The sequence below is a fragment of the Microtus ochrogaster genome, unplaced genomic scaffold, assembly GCF_000317375.1.
Source record: "Microtus ochrogaster isolate Prairie Vole_2 unplaced genomic scaffold, MicOch1.0 UNK9, whole genome shotgun sequence".
Lineage (NCBI taxonomy): Eukaryota > Metazoa > Chordata > Mammalia > Rodentia > Cricetidae > Microtus > Microtus ochrogaster.
The window spans coordinates 7,231,698-7,239,725 of NW_004949107.1; the positions used below are offsets into that span (position 1 = coordinate 7,231,698).

The following is an 8,028-nucleotide window of genomic DNA, read 5'->3' on the forward strand; positions in this document are numbered from 1 at the left end:
GCAAAGGGAGGTGGGGTACCCCGCTGGCGGTCAGCTGGCAAAGGGAGGTGGGGTACCCCTCTGCTGTCAGCTGGCAAAGGGAGGTGGGGTACCCCACTGCAGCCAGAGCCAAAGGGAGGTGGGGTCCCCTCTACAGTCAGCTGGCAAAGGGAGGTGGGTGCTCTATTGCCTGTCATCTGGTTGAATCAGTGCTTTTAGCCCCAAGGGGAAATTTTAGGCACGGCTAATATCTGCCGGAGGCCCCCGAATTGTAGTGCCCAGCCGCTGAAAAGCGGGAGCCTTTTAGTTTTACTCTCCCATTAGAGACTCCTAATTCCCATAAGTTTAGTTGTGTTGCTTCAGACAGAGGATCTAAGCTCTCTGGTCATTCGCTCAGATTGAAGCCGTTGTTATTCCGGTTTTCACGGCTCTGCATAGTTTTGTGATAAAAGGCTTGTACAGGAGCGACCTTTACTATGCATTTGCTCTGAGTTGAGAAATCAAACATTCCAATGCAGTAGGACACTGACTAATAATTTAATTGTAGTTCACCACACTGAAACGATTAGCAATTTAACTATGTGATGTTCAACATGAGGCATGTGGCAGATTTTGCACATAATTCCAAAATAGAGGTGTGAAATATCATTTCTCCCTGTGAACTACTTGGTTTACCCTAGATATTTACTATGAATAATATTACGGCTGCCAAGGAAACATAGAAATGAAAAACAAGCTAAAAAATCCTGTTGAGTTTTATTTTCTACTTTGAGGCAGCTAAGGCTCTAAAAATATCCCACGCAGGGAACAGAAAGTGCTCTTCAACCGTCCTAGTGTGCACGGAGGCTGAAGGACTCCCAGGACAAAGCGACTCACCCACACCATCATCCCACATGTCCTTACACTGTTCTCCGCTCGATCGGAAGAGCTGGGCCGTGCATGACAAGCATGCCAGGAGAGCAGGTTTGCTGGGGAGATAGCCTCAGATGTGATCACCACGCCCCAAGCCACTGATCTCCTCCTGAAGGGCTGGCCTCCCTAAAGCTCTGATGCTACAGCTCCTCGTCCAGGTGTCAGTTCGGAAAGGGATGAAGGGGTACCCAACTTGCTTTTCTATAGTGTTCACCTTCTGTCTCAAGATGAAGCTGAGACAAATGCTTGTTTCAATATATTGCTTTGTATGCAGTTATTTGGAAAGGTTACATTACACACACACACACACACACACACACACACATAGTTATATATGAAGCATTTGATTAGATTGCAGTGAGATTTGCCTCTTAAAGGCTAGCACATTCCTGGCATGGTATCAGAAGCCAAAACTGTATTTATTATTATAAATAACACACATGGTTACTATATACCGTACTTATAATAAATAATTGATAATTATTTATCATCACTGTGACTGAGAAGAGATGGTTTAGGTTCTGAGAACAGCCTGAAGCAGCCCATCCCGCTGCAGCCACCACCACTATAACTGCAGTATGTACAGGCAACGAGCACACGTAACTGAGCACATGTTACAACAGCGTGCTGGAAACAACTGAGCACACGTGATTGAGTACATAGCAATCAGCACATGTAGCAACTAAGTACATGTGACAGGGCACATATGATGAGCATATGTAACATTTGAGCACACATAATAAACACATGTAACTAAGAGCATCCGGCCTTTGTCTCATACTTCTTTCTTTATTTTTTTATGTTTTACATATATAGGAAAGTCGAGTGGCAGCTGCAGGCACTGTGCTGGCCTGGGCTGTCGAAGTCTCTCCGGTTACTCTGGTATGCAGTGGAGACCCCATGGCTACCACCTCTCATACCTCTTCGCACACGCTTCTGATACTCCCTGCCCTACCTGTCTTCAGTCCTCCAGAGTCTACCCTCCTGGCTATTGTCCTGTGTGTAAGGTTACCTGTAAGTAGGGACCTGGTCTCCAGTTCCAGAGCTTGCGTCTCCCTCCCACTGTCCGCTTCTGGAGAGCACTGTCTCATCAGCCCTGGCTGGAGTCAGTTAAGACTCCTCGGGAACCCAGTTAGGATTCCTACCTCCTCCTCCCAGAGGAGAGAAGGCTGCTCAAGCTGTGGATAAATCCCAGAAACAAGTCAGCAGACATGAAACCTGGCACCGCTCTCTGATTCTCTCGCTGACTCTGTCCTTGAAGGAAACCTGGAGGTGGGGGTGGCCTGAAATCATTATGTTGGTTCAGTTCTGCCCTCTGTATCAGGAGTCTGGACATTTCTGCTGCCTTAGATTATTCCCTAGGGAAGCATTCCTTAGCAGAATCTGCCTTCTCATTACCAGCTGAGACCTTGGTTCTTGAGAGGAGCTCTGGCTCGGGAGTATATTCATGTAGGAGGGCCCCAGTAACAAACAGCTATTATCCGTTCCCATCTGGACCACCTGCATTGTCACTGAACTCTCTCCCTCTGCCTCCTGGGAAAGTGGTAGCTTTGCCCAAACACTGGGATTCTTCCATTTGCCCTAATGTAGTCAAGAGTTAGAGAGAGATGGCTGAAATGGACTTTCTCTTCAATGGACAACGGGTATACTGTGTACTAATAGACAGCTCCAAAGATGGATAAGAAGTCCCAAGAAGCAGGTTCAAGAAGTTGAGGCAGAGGAGCTCCGGAGCTGGCTCGCTGGTTTACTTGTTGCTCTTGCAGGTGGCCCGGGTTTGCTCCTCAGCACCCATAGAGCAGTACGCAGCCCATCTGTTGCTCCTCCTCTGGTCTCCCTGGGCACCAGACATGCACGTTCACACACATAAAACTATACCTATTTTAAAAACTAAAAGAAACGAGCCAGAGAGCTGAGCATGCTCAACTATGATCCTAGCATTTAGGGGGCAGGAGGACTGTGAATTTGAAGTCAGACTGGGCTATGAAGTGAGACCCTATCTAAAAGAAGATAGACACACACAGAAAGGGAGAAGAATAGAAAGAAGGGATGAGAATGGAAGGAAGGAAGAAGGGAAGGAACAAAGGAAGGAGACAAGAGAAAGGAAAAGAAAAATGAAATAAACCAGAACCAAGGAAGGCCAAGCGATTAGAACAGCCAAACATGCCTGGCTTTTCTGGTTCACTATCATTAATATTTTCTGTATTTCACAGGACATGATTACCACTTCTGGGCAACCCTGAACTATAGTTAGACTTCCTTTTGGGACCACCAGCTTCCCAATAATGACACAGAGACCTATTATTAAATATGAAAGCTTGACCTTTAACTTAGGCTTGTTCCCAACTAGCTCTCATAATTTAAATTAACCTGTTTCCATTCATCTATGACCTGCCACGTGGCTCTTTACCGCTCCTGCATTCTGTATGTTCAACTCCCTCTTTGTCTCCCGGCATCTCCTCCCACAGCAGACTCTAACCTTGAGTTCCTCTCTCTCCCCGGAAGTACCACCTGTCTAGCTATTGGCCATTCAGCTCTTTATTAAACCAATCAAATGCCTTAGGCAGGTGAGGCAGATCATAGGTGCATCTTCACGCAGTGTAAACAAATGTCCCACAGCACTGGACACTGATGTCACTGACCTGAGCACTTTGCCATAATCTTTTCTATCAGAATAAATTGTTTATCGGCTTGGCTTCTACAGTAGATCACAGGGATGCTCCCTTATTCCTAGGAATATGGAAACTGGCCTTGCGTTTCATTGGTAGGAAGTGGGTCCTACATCCATCCGTTAATGGAGTTTCCTAAACCCGAAAGGGTCCAGATATTGACACTAATATCAAAAATCACTATTGTCAACTCTAGTCAGATATGAAATCTCCTACTTTGGCACAATACCTGATCCCAAAGAATTTGAAATTTCTCTTCCACATTGTAAACTAGGCTTCAACATTATACAGCCATGAGGCTCAACCTGTACCCACCGTGGTGTTCAGAGTTGACAGTGCTATCTGAATTACTTGTATCCAATAGGTATCCCGGGTCAAGCTAATTTTAATAACTATCTACTTGCTTAATGTGGTCAGGTCAACTCTGCCCCTGATATATGTTTCCCTTCTATTAAGGCATTTGCAGTTATCTAAGAGCTGAGTTGGGGGTTTAAAAATAATAACATTTATTAAAGTACATGTAGCCACATATACTTATTAATGTCATCATTATTGGAAACCAAAGCTCAGTATGGTTAAGTGACTTGCCCAGAAAACTAGTAAAGCCAAAATTTAAATTTATTGTGATCTCTCGGGCTGTGTTTTTCCCTCTTTGCCTTGCTGCTTCACATAGAAAACTGCGCCTTCTATAGACAGGTAAGTATTTCACAGCCAAAGGCACCACAAAAACAGGTAGATCTAAAATTATGCCTACTAATTTTGACTCAGATGCTACATGCACACTCCTTGTTTCTTGCTTGAAGGTTCCCTTTCTCTACATGCTAAACAAAGAAGGAAGCAGATGCAGAGAGCAAGAACAGAAGAAAGATAAGATGTGTCTTGGTGCCAAGGAGACATTAAAAAGGAAAATTTTTTTTGATAAGGTTGTTTTAAGTCACTCACACGTCCACAGCACTTTACAAATTGTAGAAGACATCAGGAACCCACCTTTAGAAGAGCTGGCTTCTTCTAAAGCAAGCAACGATTAGCTTGCATTTCTTTTCCTCACTACTGAGCTGTAATCTGTAGATGCTGCCACGCCTGGTTTAAATTTTCATTGCCAGCGCCTGATAAAAAAGTGGGAGACTAACAATATAATAATTTAGAAAACGAACCTGAGGAGAAACAAAGACCAGTTACCATCACCTTGGTAGTGGTGGAAAAGGCCCAGAGGCCAGTCCAATCCGGATTCTCTTATGCTTGTTTTTATGTGTGTGACACGTCCTCAATACATGGCCCTGGTTGGCCTCAAATGGATGATCCTCCTGCCTCCATCTCATGAGTGCTAGGTTACAGGGTATGCAGACATACCTGGCTTTTTACTCTGTAATCCTTTATCTAATAGGACAAGAGTCTTTCCCCTAAAATTATCCAATGGCATTTGAAAGAAAGTAGATTCAAATTCGGCTAACAGGCCCTGAGTGCTTACTGCGTGTTAGGCACTTTCACCTACAAAATCTTATATAAAACATATTGTTTTCCTTGCTTACATAAAATAGACATGTAATGTTCTGCCCAAGGTTATATAGCCATAAGTGATAAGATAGAAACTGTCTTAGTATATTTATATTTGCTGTAACAAAATACGTGAAGTTGGGTCTTTTATAAAGTTAGTATATTTTGGAAAATAAAAATACAAGATCATCATTTTATCTTCTGTTGGGGATCCCTTTGGGTCAAAGTTATGACACGTTGGAGAAGCAGAAGAGAAACAACCGAGCAAAGAAGAGGACAAGAAAGCAGGTGGCCTTACCTTACAACCATCCACACTCATATGAACGGACGACATTAATCCCTTCAGGGGACGGTACCCTCAAAGGCTCCCCTTCTTCCCATAAAACCCAATCTTAGAAGATTCTGCTGCCTCTCGGCACTGACAGGTCAGTCCCAAGCTCCAGTAGCAGAAGGTAAGTTTGGTGTGAAAACTCAACACTCATGCTGCTCCCTCACCCTTCCTTTTACATGGTCTACCACCCAGTAACGCACCGCGTTTCAGGAGAATCTATGACACACTATTTTTAACAGTCACAATCCCTGTTCTAGATCTCAGCACGTCTGGTCAGGAACTAGTGCAGAGCTTTCCACTCTGTGGACAGTGTCAAAAGAGTCTGAGATAACTTGAGACATTTCAAGAAGAGTAGCGAAATCTATGATTTTCATAATTCTACATTTTCCTTAGCTTCTTCTGATCGATAGTTTAATTTATAGTAATTTAACTAGATTATTTCTTCTTAATCCTAAACTGAGGTAGCAGAGACCAAGTGGAGGTTTTGACTGGCAGCTGGATGCGTAACAGTTAAGGGGTTGAAGCCAGTGGGTACTTAGAAAGAAACTTAAAAGATGTCTCTGAGAAAGTGAAATCAAGAAGGCAGAGTATTACAGAGAAGAGTTTAACATGGAGATAAATACTTTAGGAATAAAGTAAATTAACATACTCTGTAAGTGGAGGCCAAACAGATGACCACACATTGAAGAGATTATTCCTGGGACTGTTGCTAGCAAAATGGTTATTCTAAAGGCCAAAGAAAACTCTTAGACTTAGTCAGGGTTTTTTATTGCTATGAAAAGACATCATGACCATGACAACTCTTATAAAGTCAAACATTTAGCCGTGGTGGTGGCTTACAGTTCAGAAGTTCAGTCCATTATCATCTTGGTGGGGAGGATGGTGGTGTGCAGGCAGATGTGGTGCTGGAGCTGAGAGTGATACATCCAGTAGTCAACAGGAAGTCGACTGGGACACTGGGCGGGATCCTGAGCATAGGAAACCTCAAGGCCCACCTCCACAGCGACACACTTCCTTCAACCAGGCCAAACCCATCCAACAAAGCCACACCTCCTAAGAGTGCCGCTCCTTATGAGATTATGGAGGCCAATTACATTCCAACTGCCACACTCTTATTTCACATGTGTAGTTAACCAATGTCAAAGGGAAGTGAAACAGTTTGCAATGTATGCTTTAACATCAAAACAGTCTTAATGAGTACTCCACTGCCGTAAATCAATCATTGTGTTTGTGAATATTGTCACCCCAAGTACTCTCACCATTGAATGGCTCCTGCTGAAGTTGATCTAAAAGACTAGCCTATGCTGTTGACCATGGGTCATGGTGCCTAGTTTTCTTCTTATTTAGCTCAACAACAACAAAAAAAAAATTGACTCAACTCAGGAGCCACTGGTCAATTTTCCAGTTAAGACCAAGATATCTGTTTAATCAGTTGTATGCTCAGCAGTAGATAGAGGACTATCTGTGTATCACTGACCTGCAGACTCTGCATCTTAGTTTACTGGACAAGCTGATATGATGCGTACCACTTGAGAAGGCCTGTCTCACCGGGCTCCAATTGAGAGCTTCTGTCAGGTGGAAGAGGTCTCCAATTCCTGGAAGCATTAGTAGCCATGTTTTATATTCCATGCCTCATGGCTACTGTCAATGGGTCTGTGTAGAAGGTATCCCTGATCCCCCCCCAAAAAAAGCAAAATTTAAGAACCTTTAAGCCTTTGAAGCAATCTGTGTCAAGAACACTTTTAGGGGATGTCCAAAGGGGCTAATTAGGTTTCATCTCTTTACAAGGATGCAGAAGTATAAGGATATAGAATTGCACTGAAAGTCACCTAGCAACTGGAAGTGGGAACTGATGTAGGCAGATCCAGCTGAGAGACTGGGATAGAGGAGCTAAGTCACTCTAGCATGGGGCAATAGAGATGGACTGATGGACAACGAGAAATCTGAAGAACCTTCCAGTTCTGCTTTCTGAGACAGTCAGCTATCCCTGCTTTTCCTGAGACTCCTGTTCACTTGGGTTGTCTTGAGTTTTCCTCGGCTACAATGTTATCAGAAAAGGCTAAAATTTACAGTTTTAAACAACAGAAAATTTCTTTTTCTCTTCTCATCCTTCCTTCTTGTTTCTTCATGTGTGTCATCATCGCCCTCCCCACCCCCCCCACTCCTGTCTTTTTCTCTCCTAATCTATTCCAGGCCTGGGAGATATTCAGGGCATTTAAGACTGATTTTAAGAACTTTTCGCTGACTTTTAAATACTTCCTTCTACTTGTAACAGAGGTTATCACATGGCCCACTTAACCTCAAGAGAGTAATGTGGGCTGGAGAGAGGGTTCAACAGTTAAAAGCACTTGCAGATTTTGCAGAGGCTCCAAGTTCAATCCCTGCACCCACATGACAGCCCACAACTGTTTGCAACTCCGATTTCAAAGGGGACGGTGTCCTTTTCTGGACTCCAAGGGTACTGCATGTGTGTGGTGCACATACACACAAGCAAAAAAATATCCATGCATGTTAAATAAAAAAATAAATAAACAAGCAGTGGTGGTGCACACCTGTAAACCCCAGCACCTGGAGGCAGAGGCAGATGGATGTCTGTGAGTTCGAGGCCATTCTTGTCTACAGAGCCAGTCTGCAAGTCAAGGCTAT

General features: G+C 43.8%; 1 non-coding gene across 1 annotated transcript; it reads right to left on the reverse strand.

The window, feature by feature from the left end:
* Window positions 1–1,699: 1,699 nt before the first annotated feature.
* On the reverse strand, window positions 1,700–1,827 carry LOC113458219. The gene has a single exon (XR_003378631.1). It is a non-coding gene; the product is annotated as a small nucleolar RNA SNORA44 (small nucleolar RNA).
* Between the last annotated feature and the right edge of the window lie 6,201 nt (window positions 1,828–8,028).